Here is a 17,077-nt window from a genome sequence, read left to right as displayed (position 1 = left end):
GTGTGATCAACTCAGTGTGCACCATGAGACCCAGTTCTTTTTCTGGCATTAAAGCCTCACCATAGCTGCCCTATTTTCCATGAAGCTCAGTGCTCTGCTTAGGAATCAGGGAGCCCCAGGTGTGGGTCCTCAGAGTGCTCCCTGACCTGCTTGCCACCCAGCAGTCTGACCTTGCAAGGGCCCCTGTCCTGATCCAGGGCAGATGAGGAAAAGTCTGGCTTTGACAATTAGCCCCATGCTCACAAGACATGCAGAGCTAATTCAAGTGCAAGTTAAGTGTGTTCGTTTATTACTCAAGTTCCACTGCTAATAATCTTTGAGTTTTAAAAATAATGGCAAGCCATTGAATGGCCGATGGCCTGTGGGGAGAGGATGCAGAGGAGTGACAGGGAGCCTGGGCTACTGCAGATCCCTCCTGGGGGCGAGGAGAGAGCTTATTGCTGGGTTCAGCTCTCCACCTCCAGTCCAGGTTGGGAAGCTGCTAATTTGCATACTAAAATTTGTTAGAAAGCACCTTTGCCAATGGCGACTGAAGCTCCAGGCTGAGGAGGTGGCTTCTGGCTGAGTGAGTAGTTCCAGAGTCGCTATTTTAGTCATCCGTGTTTACAATCCAGACTTGGGGAGCCGCTTCCTGTGGGCTTTCACTCTGCGATTCCCTTAGTGCCTCCGCCTCTGATTTGAGCACAGAGCTGTCTGGTTCTGCAGGCAGGCGGGACCTGAGGAGGTTCCAGAAAAACCAAGGGACATACCATGGAGCTGGGGCTGTAGGGGAGGAGAGATGGGGTTCTTGGGGGTGGAAGGGACTCGGGGTGGATGGAGTTTGGGGCGAGGAGAGCTTTGTTTGCTGGACCCTCTCTTGCACAGCACTAAGTCCTTATAACTAATTGATTCTGCTAGTGTCTCAGGACCATCATGGGCTGGAAAAGTAATTTAAGAAAGAGAATGCCTGCTACTGTGGGACTTTGAGCAAGTCCTCCTACCTCGGTGCGGACTCGTTTTCTAATCTATAAAACGGAAGTGATGGCAGCTCCCTGGCCCATCTCACAGGTTGGAGGGAGACCAGGGCGGTGGGAACAGAGGGACATGGCAGCCCAGGAGCAGCTCTCACACCTCCTCCTTGTCTGGCTTAGAGCGTAGAAATGGGAGCGTGTGTGATGTGTGTAGGTAACACCTGTGATCAGGGATGATGGAACGAGAGGTATGCATTCCTTCCCCCACTCCTTCCTCCCTGGGCATCCCTGCTCCCATTGGCATCTGCTCTGCAGAGGGCCCAGGACTGCTGAGACACCAGGCACCAGCCCTGGGACCCAGCTCTCACACCGCTCTCCAGTTTCACCTGGCCTTGAGCTGCCGCCAGGATTGTCCTGTTGGATTGCAGCAGGAAACAGGCCTGGAGTGGAGGGGCTGCCCAGGGTTGCACTGAGCTGAGCTCTTCTGGCTGCTTTAGCACATATTGCCACCAGGTGCCAGCCCACAGCTCTCACACCCAGGATGCCACCCCTGAGGGGTGGGTGCCATTCCTTTCTTTCCCCTTTGCACCCCAGTGGAGACCTACCTCCTGCCCATCTGTGGATGCTCTGAACATGAAGGACTGTCGTGTGCCTGGCAGGTGTTTTAAAGTGCCCTGAACCTCAGGGAGCAAGACAGCCATAGGCTGAGCCTGGGTCTGTGGGCCCTCGGACCCTGGGCTGCAAGGATGTTGCCTGTTGGGGTGGTGCCCTTTCAGGCCTTGCCTGCTCCTATCTAGTCCAGAAGTGGCATCCCTCCTCCTGCACCCAGCCACCCTCTGGGTGCTGCCTAGGCCCCTCTTCGCCCCAGTGGCCTTGAGCTGCCGCAGCCCAGAGTCTCCTTGGCAGGGCCCAGCGCCCCGAGGCCCTGAGGGTCAGCTGGAATGTCTGAACAGCTGGGAGGCATTGAATCCAGGTCTCCTGAGGGGGAAGGGTGCTGTGTAGATGCTTTGTATAAATTAGTACTAAGGTAACTGTTAATTGAATGTCTATTGATTGCCTGTCTGGGGTTTGATTTACTCTGTCCTTCCCTTCTCAGTCTGTTTAAACCATTTGCTTGGGTTGTCCTCGTTTTTCTTTCTCTAATGTGGCCTCTTTCCCTGCCCCTCCCTCTGGCTTCCCGGGAAGTGAGCCTCTCTGTTTCCTGGCTTCCCAGTGGCCTCAGTCCGCTACTCCCAGGGGTTCCAGGACTCGCTCCTCAGCTGGAGTTCCTGAGGTGCCGAGGAGGGCGGAGCAGGGTGCCTTTCTCCTGGGAGTGGACGCCTCTCAGATGCTCGTTGGAAGGCAAGAAAGGGCAGCTGCTCTGAGACTTACTGGAGGAGCCCCAGTTGTGCTGATGTATTTATTTTTACTCATTAATTCCTTCAATGAATATTTTTTGGACACTGTGCCAGGCTGTGTGTTCAGATGGAGGCGTGACGGGGTACATTGCAGCATGAGGGGCAAGGCGGAGGCCAGGCTATGGGGATGGGGACACGGAGGACAGGACCGTTTTCTGGAAGGGATAGTGCAGCATGGCGAGTAGAAAGGAGCAGGAGCTTCCCAGGCGGAGGGCGCAGCATGGGGCGTTTGAGGGACCTGGCAGGGAGCCGCCAAGAGCAGGCTGAGGGCTAATCACTCTGACAATAATGATGACATTCAGCGCTCACGGAGCATCAGGTGGAAGGTAACAGTTTTCCCTGAATTGTCTACTTCAGTCCCTTTAACCAACCGAGCACAAGGGACATTAGCATCTCCTTTAAAAAAAAAAATCTTGCCGAAACCGGCTTGGGGACTGAAGGGTCCCCGGTTCGATTCCGGTCAAGGGCACGTACCTTGGTTGCGGGCATGTCCCCAGTGGGGGGTGTGCAAGAGGCAGCTGATCGATGACTCTCTCTCATCGATGTTTTTAACTCTCTCTCTCCCTTCCTCTCTGTACAAAATCAATAAAATATATTTTTAAAAAAATCTTTATTGTTCAGATTATTACAAATGTGTTCCTCTTCCCCTCCCTCAATTGCTCCCCTCCACCAGGTTCCCACCCCACCCTCTGTCCTTTCCCTATCTCCCATTGTCCTCATCCATAGGTGCACAGTTTTTGTTCAGTCTCTTCCCGCACCCCCCACTCCCCTTTTCCCTGAAAATCGTCAGCCACTCCCCTTCCATACCTCTGATTCTATTATATTCACCAGTTAATATTATTCATCAGATTTTTTAATTCCCTTGGTTTTTAGTTTCACTTGTTGATAGTTACGTATTTGTTGTTCATAATTTTTATCTTTATCTTCTTCTTCTTCCTAAATTACCTCCTTCAGCAATTCATATAATTCTGGTTTGGTGGTGATGAACTCCTTTAGCTTTTTTTTTTTTTTTTTTAGTGAAACTCTTTATCTGGCCTTCAATTCTGAGTGATAGCTTTGCTGGGTAGAGTATTTTGGACTATAGGTTCTTGCTATTCCATTCAAGAATATTTCTTGCCATTCCCATCTGGCCTGCATGGTTTCTATTGAGAAATCAGCTGACAATTGTATGGGTGCTCCTTTATAGATAACTACCTGCTTTTCGCTTGCTGCTTTTAATATTCTCTCTTTGTCTTTTGCTCTTGGGATTTTAATTATGATGTGTCTTGATGTGGTCTTCTTTGGATTCCTTTTGTTTGGGGTTCTGCAGGCTTCCTGGACTTGTAAGTCTATTTCTTTCCCCAGGTGGGGGAAGTTTTCTGTCACTATTTCTTCCAGTATTCTTTCATTATCTTGCTCTCTCTCTTTTTCTGGGATGCCCATAATTCTGATATTAGTTCGCTTGAAATTGTCCCAGAAGTTTCTTACACTATCTTCAACTTTCTGGATTCTCTTATCTTCTTGCTTCTGCAGAAGAGTGTCCTCTGGTTCTTTGTGTTCTAAATCTTTGTCTTGATTCTTGTGATCTTCCAGTCTCTTTTTAGGACTCTGTGTAATACTTTTTATTTCAGACAATGTTTTCTTTATTTCTAGTTGATCCCTTTTTATTTCTAGTCAATCCCTTTTCATATCCACATAGGTCTTATTTATTTTATCAGCCTTTTTTAGGATATTCTTGAAAAGTCTTATAACTGTAATTTTGAACTCAATGTTCATTCTTTTCTTTGCCTCCATCTCCTTCCTTTGTGTCCTGCCTCTTGTCTGCATTTTAGTTGTTTTCCTGATTTGATGGAATAGTTTTGTGTGCTAGGTGTTCTGATAGAGCCCAGTAGCATAGCCTTCCTAGTTACCTGAGGTGGACAGTCTTGGTGTAGCCCTTTGTGGGCTGTGTGTGCAGTCTTGTTGTTAAGCCTTGCTTATTTTTGGTATCACTGGGAAGTGTTGATCTCCAAGCCAATTGGCTGTGAGGATCAGCAGTGTCTCAGCTAGGAGGGCTTCTGTACTCTGCTTGGATGGTGCAGAGTCTCGGGGTGGCGTAGACAATCTTTGGTGCTGTCAGTCTCACCTTAGAAAAAACCTGTTCATGGTGAGTCTCGCAAGATTGGTTGCAGGCGAGCACACCTCTTTGGTAAAGGTGCAGACAAGTTTTGGAATCCGGTCAGTCCCTCCTTAGAGAAAGCCAGCCTCTGAGAGAGCTTCTGTGCTCAGCTTGGATGGGGTGGAGTCTCAGGTTGGTGCAGACAAGCTTTGTTTTTTCATCGGCTCCTCCCCAAGTCCCGCAGTAATGGCCTCTGGCTTCACACACCTCCGAGAGATCTCTGCCAGCTGCATGACATTCTGGCTTCTCCCTGACTGGGGCTGTCTATCAGAGCAATAGGGTGATTCTGTTTTCCTCTCGAACAAGAAAGTCAGTGGCGCATTAGCTGTCCGCCCTCTCCACGCACCGGGAGTAAGCCAGTAGAGAACTCAGCCCGGCCCACCCTCTCCATGCGCTGGAATTAAGCCAGCGCCTTTTCGTGCGCACAGTTCTCCACACCTTCACAGTTCCTGAGGTTCAGCGCACCTTCTCTCTCTTTCCCAGATGGCAAAGCCTCCTCTCAGCTAGCCATCTGGTGCTTCAGGGCAATGCCTCTCCTGTTTTCCAATTCTAAATTCAAATTTGTTGTGGTAGGCTGCATTTGGGTGTCTACCCTATGCTGTCACCTTGGTTTCTCCTCAGCATCTCCTTTCATGGCTGAGGAGGCCAAGCCCAGACCCTCCCGCCTGGGTGAGGACCTGAGACCTGAACTTTGGCATCTGGCTTAGAGGGCTGGCTTCTGCAGCACCTGCCCTCTCACTGCTGTGGTCTGGCCCGTGGATACTCACCAGACAGAGACCTCAGGGTGTTGCCACAGAGCTGGAGCGTAGAGGGTCTTGTGTACACACAAAGTTTTAGCTTTGCCCTGGCTGTTGGCGCCATTGGTTGGGGCGTCATCCCATTCACCAAAGGGTTGCAGGTTTGATTCCTGGTCAGGGCACATACCTGGATTGTGGGTTCAGTCTCCAGCTGGGGCACGTATGAGAGGCAATTGATTGATGTTTCTCTCTCTCTCTCTCTCTCTCTCTCTCTCTCTCTCTCTCTCTCTCTCTCTCTCTCCCCTTTCTCTCTCTCTCTCTCTCTCTCTCTCTCTCTCTCTCTCTCTCTCTCTCTCTCCCCTTTCTCTCTCTCTCTCTCTCTCTCTCTCTCTCTCTCTCTCTCTCTCTCTTCCTCTCCCCCCCTCCCCGGCTCTAAAATTCAATGAAAACACATCCTCAGGTAAGGATTAAAAAATAAAACAATTTTTGACTTTATCCTGAAAGCTACAGGGAGCCCTGAAGGCAGGGAGAACAACTGCTGACAGTGGGAGTGAATCAGGTTGGGTGTGTGTGGGGGTGTGGTGGGGTTTGGGGGAGACGACGGCAGGGGCATGGGGCTCGGGGCTCGGTGAGGAGGCAGAGTCTAAGGGTTGACTGAACATGGGTGAGGGGTGGTGGTAAAATGCATGTACTTAGATGAATCTCATTTTTTTTTAAACCAAAGGCTATAAATTTTATTTTTACAAAGCACATGGAGAAAGTTTGATTACAATGAAGTCTCATCGAAAGGAAAATTATTACCTGTTCAAGTTCCCAAATCCATAAAGCATCTTCCTCTCTCCTGAAAGGGCCTCACCCTTGCACCCCACAGCAAGAGGTGCACCCCTCCCCCTGCACATGGGACTCTCCTTCCTGCAGGAAGGCTCTACCAGGCACTGGTCCTCCACTCAGGCCTTGACCCTGACACCCCTGGGTCCCTGTCCTCACTGCTCTCCTCCCACCTGCCTCTGGGAACCACAATCCTCATCTTTTTTTCTACGAGTTAGTTTTTTTGTTGTTGTTGGTATTTTGTCGTTGCTATTTAGATTCCACATATAATTGAGATCATATAGTATTTGTCTTTGTCTAACTTAGTTCACTTGGCATAATGTCTTCAAGGCCCACTCATATTGTTGCAAATGGCAAGATTTCCTTGGTTTTCATGACTGAATAGTGCGTGTGTGTGTGCGCCCCCGCGCGCGCTCACGTGTCTCATTGTTTCCATGCTTCTCCCCTGTTATAGTTAAATAAGCTGCTGGGATGGGGTGCAGCTATCTCTTCACCTTGTTTATTTCCTTCGGATGCAAGCCCAGAGGGGACTGCAAGGCCACGTGCAGGATCCGGGGAGTGGTTGTGCCATTGTCAATCCCAACAGTGCTCGGTCCCCTTTCTGCACATCCTCACCCGCATTTGTCCTCATAGATCCTTCCCTGGGGCAGCTAGGAGTCACCACCAGGACAGGAGCACAGGGGCCTGGGTTCCGGGAGGGACAGATGGATGGGAAGTGGTTCTGGACATGCACATGGAGATGGCCAGCAAGCGGCTGGACATGCGCATCCATACCCAGGAGAGAGGCAAGGGCTGGGACAGGCTGTGGAACTAGGCAGATGGGTGCCTGGGTTCGGATGGGCTCCCTGGAAAGAATATTTGATGTGAACAAAGAAGAAGGTTGATGATGGAGCTCTGGGGACTGCCCACTGGAGGACCTGAGGCCGCAAAAAAAGATGAGAAGCAGTAGAGGTGGAAAGATGGCCTGTAGGGAAGGTGTCCCAGAGCCCAGGTGGAGGTGGGACAGCCCACAGTGTGGAAGGTGTCTCAGAGCCCAGGTGGAGATGGGACAGCCTGCCAGGAAGGTGTCACAGAGCCCAGGTGGAGGTGGGACAGCCTGCAGGGAAGGTGTCACAGAGCCCAGGTGGAGGTGGGACAGCCCACAGTGTGGGAGGTGCAGAATGCTTACAGTGAGCAACGCACAGAGTACTTTGGGATTTGGCAGTCCCAGGGTCCTGGTGAAGGCTGAGCAGGCATAGAATGAGGTGGTTGAAGTACAATAGCAGGTGTCCTGGGACTGGAGAGGACGGGTGATAGGGCCCTCCATGGTCTGCAGGGACGAAGGAGAGACAGTGAGAGCTCTGCCGGGCAGGTGTTCCAGGCAGGGCTTCTCCACCTGAGGGAGACCCAGCCCAGTGCACCCTCCTGAGGGTGACCCCCGACCCGTGCACCCTCCCAGGAAGGCCAGTGGGGACAGAGTGAGTGTGACCGACCACTCAGTTTTCTCGTGTGTACAAGGTGGGCGGGAGTAACACTCACCTTGCAGACCTGTGAAGCTTACATGAAATAATCCATGCCAAGTGGTGGGTGTGTGCACGCACAGACACCACTCAGTTCCTGTCAGGTATGATGGCTGTGGACTTATCTTTTGCATATGGCCTGAGTCCCCTCACTAGGATGCAAACGTGACAGCAGGGATTTTTGTGTTTTCTTCGCTGTTGTATCCCTAGTAACTAGAACAGTGCCTGGTATACAGTAGGCGTTAAATAGTTATTGAATGAACAGATATGTGAAAGCCCCAAGTAACCTTCAAACGGTTCTTGTGGGGGGTTTTTTGTTTGTTTGTTTTCTTTTGTTATTGTTGTTCACTGCCTGTATCTTATATCCCTTCCAGAATCTTCCACTATTTACAAAGCCTGATGTAGTCAGCTTTGATATAGTGTAGTATAACCGGCTTGCTATAAGACCAGAATGGAGGGAAAAAATCATTCTAACTGGGGTTGCACTAGGACATGATTCACAGAACAGTCAACATTGACCTGGGTTTTGAGGATGAATAGGAGTTTTCTGAGAGAGCAAGAAGACAAAGGGCCAATAGCATGAATTGAGACCCCGTGGTGTGAAAGTATAATACATGGGATGTTCAGGGAATTGTGGGAAGTATCCGATGTAAAGTGCTGGTGGGCTGGAGGAAATGAAGTAGAAGTCTTGGGATAGGGTCTAGCTGCTGCAGGTAAACCTGACTAAAGAGTCAACAGTGTTGAGAGCCCAAACTATAGGGCCAGCCTGCTTGTTAGCATTTCAGTATCTACTACTATGAGTTCCTTATATATTTTGGATATTAACCCTTTATCTGAGGTATCATGGCAAATATGTTCTCCCATATAGTGGGCTCCCTTTTCATTTTGTTGATGGTTTCTTTTGCTGTGCAGAGCTTTTTATTTTTATGTAGTTCTATTTGTTTATTTTCTCCTTAGTTTCCTTTGCCCAAAGAGATGTATTCATAAACATTCTGCTAGGAGACATGTATGAGATTTTGCTGCCTATGGCTTCTTCTAGGATTTTTATGGTTTCTTGACTTATATTTAAGTGTTTTATCCATTTTTAGTTTATTCTTGTGTATGGTATAAGTTGATGATCTAGTTCCTTTTTTTTTTCTTTCTTTTTTTTTTTTTTTTTGCATGTATCTGTCTAATTTTCCCAGCACCATTTATTGAAGAGACTATCTTGACTCCATTGTTTGCTCTTGCCTCCTTTGTCAAATATTAATTGAGCTTAAAGTCTTGGATCAATTTCTGAGGTCACTGTTCTGTTCCATTGATCTATATGTCTGTTCTTGTGCAAGTACCAGGCTGTTTTAAATACACTGGATTTGTAATAAGACTTGATATCTGGTATTGTGATCCCTCCAACTTTGATCTTCTTTCTCAAGATTGCTGCAGTTTTTCGGTTTTTGGGTTTTTTTGTTTTTGTTTTTGTTTTTTGTTCTATATAAATTATTGGAGCATTTGTTCTAGATCTGTGAAATGTACTGTTGGTATTTTAATAACGATTGCATAGATTCCGTAGATTGCTTTGGCAATATGGACATTTTAATTATGTTAATTCTACCAATCCATGAACATGGCATATTCTTCCTTTTGTTTATATCTTCTTCTATCTCTTTTTTCGACCTCCTGTAGTTTTCCAAGCACAATTCTTTACCTCCTTGGTTAAGTTTATTCCTAAGTATCTTATTTTGTTGTGTGCAATGGTCAATGGAATTGTTTGTTTAGCTTCTCTTTCTGAGAATTCATTATTGGTGCATAACAAAGCTATCAACTTTTGGGTGTTGATTATATATCCTGCTATATTGCCAAATTCACTTATAAACTAGTAGTTTTTTTGGTGGAGTCTTTAGGATTTTCTATGTACAATATCATGTCGCCTGTGAATAATGAGAGTTTTACTTCCTCCTTGGTCCAATATGGAAGCCTTTTATCTCTTCTTCTTGTCTGCTTTCTGTGGCTAGGACTTCTAGAATATGTTGAATAGGAGTGGTGAAGGCAGACATCCCCATCTTGTTGCTGTTCTTAGGGGAAATAGCTTTAGTTTTTGCCCATTTAATATGATGTTCACTGTAGTTTTGTCATATATGACTTTTATCATGTTGAGATATGCTCCCTCTATTCCCAATTTCTGATAGTTTTTATAAAAAATGGGTGTTGAATTTTTCCAATTGTTTTTTTTCTGTATCTGTTGATATGACCATTTTTTTGTCTTTCAATTTGTTTATGTGATATATCATGTTTATTGATTTGCAAATATTGTGTCCTTAAATAAATCCCACTCAGAATGATCTTTTTAATATATTGCTGGACCTGATTTGCTAATATTTTGTTGAGGATTTTAGCATCTGTGATCATCAGGGATATTAACTTGTAATTCTATTTCTTTGTAGTGTCTTTATCTGGTTTAGAACTAGGATAATGCTGGCCTCCTAAAAAGAGATTGGTGTCTTTCTTCCTTTTGGATTTTCTGGAATAGTTTGTGGAGTATAGGTGTTAGTTCTTCTGTGAATCTTTGGTAAAACCCCTGTGAAGCCATCTGGATCTGGACTTTTGTTTGCTGGGAGTTTTTTTTGTGTGTGTGTTTTTAATTTTTTATTACTGCTTCTATTTCATCAGTTGTTATTGGCCTATTTCTGATTCTTCCTGATTTAGTTTTGGGTGATTGTATTTTTCTAGGAATTTTTCCATTTCATTCACATTGTCCAGGTTTTTGTCATATAGTTGTTCATAGTATTTTCTTACAATCCTTTGTATTTCTGTGGTGTCAGTGGTTACTTATCCACTTTCATTTCTGATTTTATTTATTTGGGTCCTCTTTCTTTGTTTCTTGATGAATCTGGCTAATAGTTAATCAATCTTGTTTATTCTTTCAAAGAGCCAGCTCTTGGTTTCATTGATTTTTTTTTTTTTTTTGTCTCTATGTCATATTTCTGCTCTAATCTTTATTATTTCCTTCCTTCTACTTACTCTGGGTTTTTCTTGTTGTTCTCTGTCTAGTTCTTTCAGTTATAAGATTAAATAATTTATTATTAATTTTTCTTGTTTTTTGAGGTATGCTTGTAGTGCTATGAACTTCCCTCTCAGGATTGCTTTTGCTGAGTCCCAGAGATTTTGGGTGGTTATGTGTTCATTTTCATTTGTTTCCAGAAAGTTTTGTATTTCTTTCTTGATCTCATTGATAACCCATTTATTATTTAATAACATGCTATTTAATCTCCATGAGTTTAAATGTTTTTAGGTGTTTTTGCTGTAGTTGATTTCTAATTTCAATCTACTATGATCTGAGAAGATGCTTGATATGATTTCAATATTCTTGAACTTTTAGAGCAGGGGTCTTCAAACTACGGCCCGCGGGCCACATGCGGCCCGCAGAGGAGTCTGATCCGGCCCCCCAGGTTTTTTGGGCAGTGAGCGCAGCCGAGGTGTTACAGTAGGAATTAGTAGTTCATATAGTCCAGCCCTCCAGCTCTCTGAGGAACCATGATCTGGCCCCCACTTTAAAAAGTTTGAGGACCCCTGCTTTAGAGGATTGTTTTCTGTCCTAACATGTGGTCTGTTTTTGTGAATGATTCATATTCACTTGAGAAGAATGTGTATTTTGCAGCTTTGGGTTGAAATGTTCTATAAATGTCAACTAAATCTATCTGATCCAGTGTGTTCTTTAGAGTCACTTTTACTTGTTAATTTTTTTGTCTGGGAGACCTATCCAGTAAAGTCACCAGGTTATTCAAGTTCCCTACTATGACTGTCTTGTCAGTCTCTCCCTTAAAGTCTTCTAGAGGTTTTTGTTTTATTTTGTTTTTAATATATATTTAGGTGCTCCTGTATTTGGTGCATATATGTTTACCAGGGTTATATCCTCTTGTTTGGTCAATCCATTTTTAGTATTATGACCTTTGTTATAATAATTACTAGAGGCCCAGTGCACAAAATTCATGCATGTGTGGGGGGGGAGGGATCCCTCTCAACCCAGCCTGCACCCTCTCCAATCCAGGACCCCTTGAGGGATGTCCAAATGTCAGTTTAGGCCTGACCCTGGGAATCGGGCTTAAACCAGAAGTTGGACATCCCTCTCACAATCCTGGACTGCTGGCTCCTAATTGCTCACCTGCCTGCCTGGTTGCCCCCAACTGCCTCCTCCACTAGCTTAGTTGCACCTCACTACCCCCCTTGCCAACCTAATCACCCCCAACTGCGCCCCCCTGCTGGTGTTGTCACCCCCAACTGCACACCCCCTAGCCTGGTCACCCCTAACTATCCCACCACAAGCCTTGTTGCCTCTTACTGACCCCACTGCTGGCCTAGTCACCCCCCACCCCTACTGCCCTCACCCTGCCTGCCTAGGCATTGCCAACTGCCCCATTGCTGGCATAGTCATCCCCAACTGCCCACCCCCTGCCAGCCTGGTCACCTCTCATGGCCTCTCCCTGGCCTGGTTACCCGATGCAGCCTGCTTGTTCAGTTGTTTGGTTGCCCCTCACTAATCCCCTGCTGGCCTAGTCATAGGCATCCATCTTGTGAGGGTGTGACTGTCAATTTGCATATTACTTTTGTATTCTATCTAGGATGTAGTAATCTTAGTTTCAGATCCCTGCTTTTCCATTAACTTGAGAACTTCATGACATGCCCTTCTGCCCTGTAGAGTTTCTGATGAGAAATCAGGTGTCAGCCTTATGGGAGCTCCTTTGTAGGTAACAGTTTGCTTTTCTCCTGCTGCCTTTCATATTCTCTCATTGTTTTTAATTTTTGTCTCCTGAGCTTGTGTTACTTTTTCCTTTTCCTGCTTAGGGAAATTAATTGTCTGCCATTATTTCTTCAAACATATTCTATATCCCTTTTTCACTTTCTGTCTCTTCTGGCATACCTGCTTTTTGAATATTCTTATGTTTCACATTGTCCCACAGCTCCCTTAAGCTGTCCTCCTGTTATTTAATTATTATTATTATTATTATTTTGTAATTTTGGTTCTCTGATTGAGAGATTTTTTTTTTCAACACTGTCTTCTAATTCACTTATTTGGTCCTCTACTTCCCCTAATCTGCTGTGTATTCCTTCCAATGTATTCTTTATTTATGCTATGTCATTATTTATTTCTGTTTTCATAGTTAATATATCTTTTCTCATGCTGTTGAGAATCTTTAACATTATTATTCTGAACTCTATATCAGATACTTTTTTTTATCTCCATTTCATTTAGCTCTTCTTCTGAAGAATTTTCTTATCCTTTCATTTGGGGTTGTTACTTTGTCTCCTCATTTTGGCTACCTGTTTGGGTTTGTGGCTGTGTATTATGTAGATCTGCCTCTCAATTTCTAGTGCAGGACAGTGTTAAATGCTGTTTCTGACTAATTAGATCAGGCAAAGACTCAAAGCCTCCAGAGACCCGCCTCAGCCTACAGACTGAGCTTTTCTTATTGAAAAGCCCTCAGACAATTGTCCACAGGTGTGGTGGAACTGTTTTCCACAGGGTGAGGCGATTGCTTATGCCTGAAGGTTAATTGATATTCTCATTATTTTAATGAGCTACAGAAACTCCTCAACATGGGGCAAGATATTTTCCAGTAGGATGGGTCAACTGTCTTCCCCCCATACAAAGCTGCTTGAATAGCAAATTTCTGCATGAGAAAGATGACCCCTGCAACATGAAGGAATAACTCAGTACAAAAAAACAGGGTATCTGCCTTCTGAGTTCTAACCTCAGTCCACTCTGCCCTCCCTCTTCCAGAGCATAAGGTGAGTGGCTGCACAAGGAATTTTGTGTATTGGCCCTTTAAGTGGGTACCTGCATATCCAGCCATCTCTCCCTGGCAGACAGCCACTCTCTAGATGTTTCAGTGCTCATCAGATTTTTTACAGACAGATGTGTGGCTACCCTTTTCAGTTCTGATGTTCTCTGATGGGGGGCCCAGCTTGGGGTTTAGACCCCAGAGTTCTCAATGCTAACCACCCATAGCTGAGCTATCTCTCTAGAACTTCAGCTGCTGTCTGTATGAGCCCAGCCAGCTCTTCACACCTCTGCCCCTCCTACCAGTCTCTCTATGGTCTCCACTTTTGGTCCTTGATTATCAGGGTTCTCTCAAAGTGAACCTTCAGTTGATTATTCAGGATTTCCTCCCACCCCCCATATTTTAATTGTAATTCCCAATTGGTCCTGGAAGCATGTTCATGCAGCCGCCACTTACTCTGCTGCCATTTTTAATCTCTGAGATTATTCTTTATTCATACACATTTCGCCGAGCCACATAACAAATGTGTTGTAAATTGCAGTGCTTTAGAGAGGGACTGATACATAAAGCATTACTACTTCTCCTAAATAATGGAGACTGGTCCAGTACCACACACATCAAAGCCATTTGGGACACTGTTGCTGTCTTTCCAAAGTAAATATTACTTCTTAAGTAAATTTCACACCCAGAATAATTATTTCTTAGAGTGATCTGAGGCCAAAGCTGGTTTAATACCATCATTGGACTCAGCCCAGTATTTTTCCTAGTGAAGTGTTTCAGAGGTTTAAAGCCCACACAGTGGCATGATCTGTCTTTCTTCTGGGTCCCTTAGCCTATAGAGCTGTACCTCTGCACCCCTACTTATCTTGCCCTCATGATGGCATCTGAATCCTATCATATTCATGCATTTATATTAATTAAACATTATATAGCACTTGAAATGTGCCAGGCACACTTCTAAGCTCTAACAAATACAAGCTCATTTAAGAGGCACTTATGTTTCTTAATCTTCATTGTTTAGAGTATTATAGATGTTCCCTCTCCCCATTTCTCCCCATTGCCTCCCTGCACCTGATTCTGGCACAGCCCCAGGCTTTCACCACCCTATTGTCTGTGCCCATAGGAAACACATATATACATAGAAGTCCTTAAGTTAATCTCTAACCCCCCACCACTTTCCCTCAGAGAGTCCTCAGTCTGTTCCATATTTCTATGCCACTTATCAATTGGCAAAAGACATGAAAAATGGTCAATGACACCAATCATCAGAGGAATGCAGATTAAAACAACAGTGAGGCATCACCTCACATCTGCCAATATGGCTACCATCAATAAATCATCAAACAAGAAATGCTGGTGAGGATGTAAAGAAAAAGGAACCCTAGTACACTGCTGGTGGGAGTGCAGACTGGTGCAGCCATTCTGGAAAACCATATGGTGTTTCCTCAAAAAGTAAAAAAAATGGAACTGCTATTTGGCCTAGTCATTCCACTTCTAGGAATATATCCTAAGTATACTGAAGCATCAATCAGAAAGAATGTATGCACCCCTATGTTAATAGCAGCACAACTTACAATAGCTAAGATCTGAAAGCAGCCCAAGTGCCCATCAGACAATGAGTGGATAAAAAGCTGTGAGACATTTGCACCACGGAATACTAGGCAGCGGTAAAAAAGAAGGAACTCTTACCCTTTGAGACAGCATGGAGGGACCTGGAGAGCATCATGTTAAGTGAAATAAGCCAGTCAGAGAAAGACAAGTAACACCTAATCTTACTCATATGTGGAAGCGATTGAACAAAATAAAGTGATGAATAAAAAAAGAGGCATTTATTTTTAGCCCCATTTTCCAAATAGGCTCTTTGGCGGTGGAGCTGGAATCTGTGCAGAGAATATGCGCTCTTTGTCACTACACTGATGCCCCTCAACTGTATCTTCTTTTTTTTTTTTAAATATATTTTATTGATTTTTTTTACAGAGAGGAGAAGAGAGGGATAGAGAGCTAGAAACGTCGATGAGAGAGAAACATCGACCAGCTCCTCTTGCACACCCCCCACTGGGGATGTGCCCGCAACCAATGTACATGCCCTTGATCGGAATCAAACCTAGGGCCTTTCAGTCTGCAGACCGACGCTCTACCACTGAGCCAAACCGGTTTCGGCTCAACTGTATCTTCTGAAGCAGCATGATGAGCAGGATTAGAGGTAACTGTGCCTTTAACACCATTCACATGCAGTGAGCCCTGGGGAGAAACCACATCTGTGAACTGCCTGCCCGAGGTGGCCCAGCCAGACCCACCAGGTGAACTGGAGCTTGCCTTCTAGAACCATCTGAGCTTTGAAGAGTGACAAGGCCAACTGTTTACTCTCCTCAATTTGATAGACATATACCCACAGTGCTCTTGGCCCTCTGAGTTACTGTCCCTTCTCCTGCCTTTTCCTTCCTCCACAGCCCCATCCCCACCTCTCCTCTAGCAGTCTCTGTCTCCGGAAGTGGCACCTCCGTCCGCCTTGCTTCCTGTCTTGTCAGCCCAGCCTCCTGCGAGGTCTCAGATGCAAATACACGTGTCCCTTCACTTTGCCTGCAGCACCTGTGGATTTGGGTTGGTGCCTCTTTGCTCAAGGTCCCTGATGTCTTGAGGCTCCTCACCTGCCAGAAGCGACCTTCCTTACCCACCTGCTGACACTGCGAGGAGCCCTGCAAGTATGGGATGGGCTCATTTCCCCAGGAGCCTTGGCGCTGTCCGGTCAAACCTGAGTCCAGGCATGTTTTTCTCACATGGCATTCCAGGCAAAACCCTGGAGATGCACCCGGCTTTCAATAGAGTTCTCTACATGGAGAATGGATTCTTATTGAAGCTATGTGAATAACCATATTGCCATGAAAAATAAGAATACTCGCTAAGAGTTTCCACATTCTAGAATCTAGAGGGTCTATGTAGGAAGAAAAGATAAATGTTTGTGGTCTGCTCACAAAGGTAGAATTTACGCAGTTGCTCTAAGTCAGAGGTAGTTTAAGAGAAACAAGTTTACTTATATCTGAAAAATAAAACATCTTAAAAAATCAGCAATATTTCAAACAAAAAAGTCATAAAAATTATAATCATCTTCATCAGTTCATTCAGTCTTATGTAATTATTTCTAATTGATCTTGATCTTTTGTTAGTTTTATGAAGCCATCAGCTTTTTTATTAATTATATAAATTTTTGCCCAGTTTAGTTGTATGATCTAAAAGTATCAAAAACCCATATTTTAGAGTAGTGATTTTCAATCTTTCTCATCTCATGGCATACATAAGCACATTACAAAAATTCTGTGACATACCAAAAATATATAGTTTGCCTATCTAACAATAAATGAGGTATAATTTTGATTCATTCACACTGGAGAGCTATTATTATTATTCTGTTGGTGGTTGTCATTTTTTATGTGACAATCTAAGGGAAAAGAGGTCAGTGCCCCTGACTAAATAATCAGATATTGCATGTTTTAAACATTCTTAAAATCGCTGTTTAAAGCAGGTGTCAATAATCTCTCCATGAATCTCTGTGAAGATGAAACATATTTGTAAAGGCATCAGAGGAAGATGATGACTCTCTTTTGGGAATTGTTATGTAATGTATTCACCCATAACAATACGCTCTAGTAGTTCATAATTACTCATTTGACAATGCTTCTCCAATTCACACACCAGATAAGCCTGATTAGTTTAATGTGTATCTTGTAAGGAGAGAGGGCAAGTCCACCTCCTCAACCCCTCTGTATTCTAGGGTC

At 44.8% G+C, this 17,077-nt stretch overlaps 1 protein-coding gene across 3 annotated transcripts in view; it reads left to right on the top strand.

Annotated features, from left to right (window-relative positions):
* Positions 1 to 17,077, top strand: part of GRIK4 (glutamate ionotropic receptor kainate type subunit 4) — a 245,804-nt gene that overhangs the window by 25,559 nt on the left and 203,168 nt on the right. Inside the window, exon 1 of one of the 3 annotated variants that reach the window (XM_084868423.1) lies at positions 15,896 to 16,006. The exons of the other annotated variants lie outside the window; for them this stretch is intronic. The gene's annotated coding sequence lies outside the window, so the exon portion shown is untranslated. Of the gene's footprint in view, positions 1 to 15,895; positions 16,007 to 17,077 lie in introns of those variants that run through there. 3 annotated transcript variants of the gene reach the window in all.

Source organism: Pipistrellus hanaki (assembly GCF_964339955.1).
Source record: "Pipistrellus hanaki genome assembly, chromosome: 19".
In the NCBI taxonomy this organism is placed as follows: domain Eukaryota; kingdom Metazoa; phylum Chordata; class Mammalia; order Chiroptera; family Vespertilionidae; genus Pipistrellus; species Pipistrellus hanaki.
The sequence above is the reverse complement of the archived record's forward strand: the minus strand, read 5'-3'. Positions and strand labels throughout refer to the sequence as shown.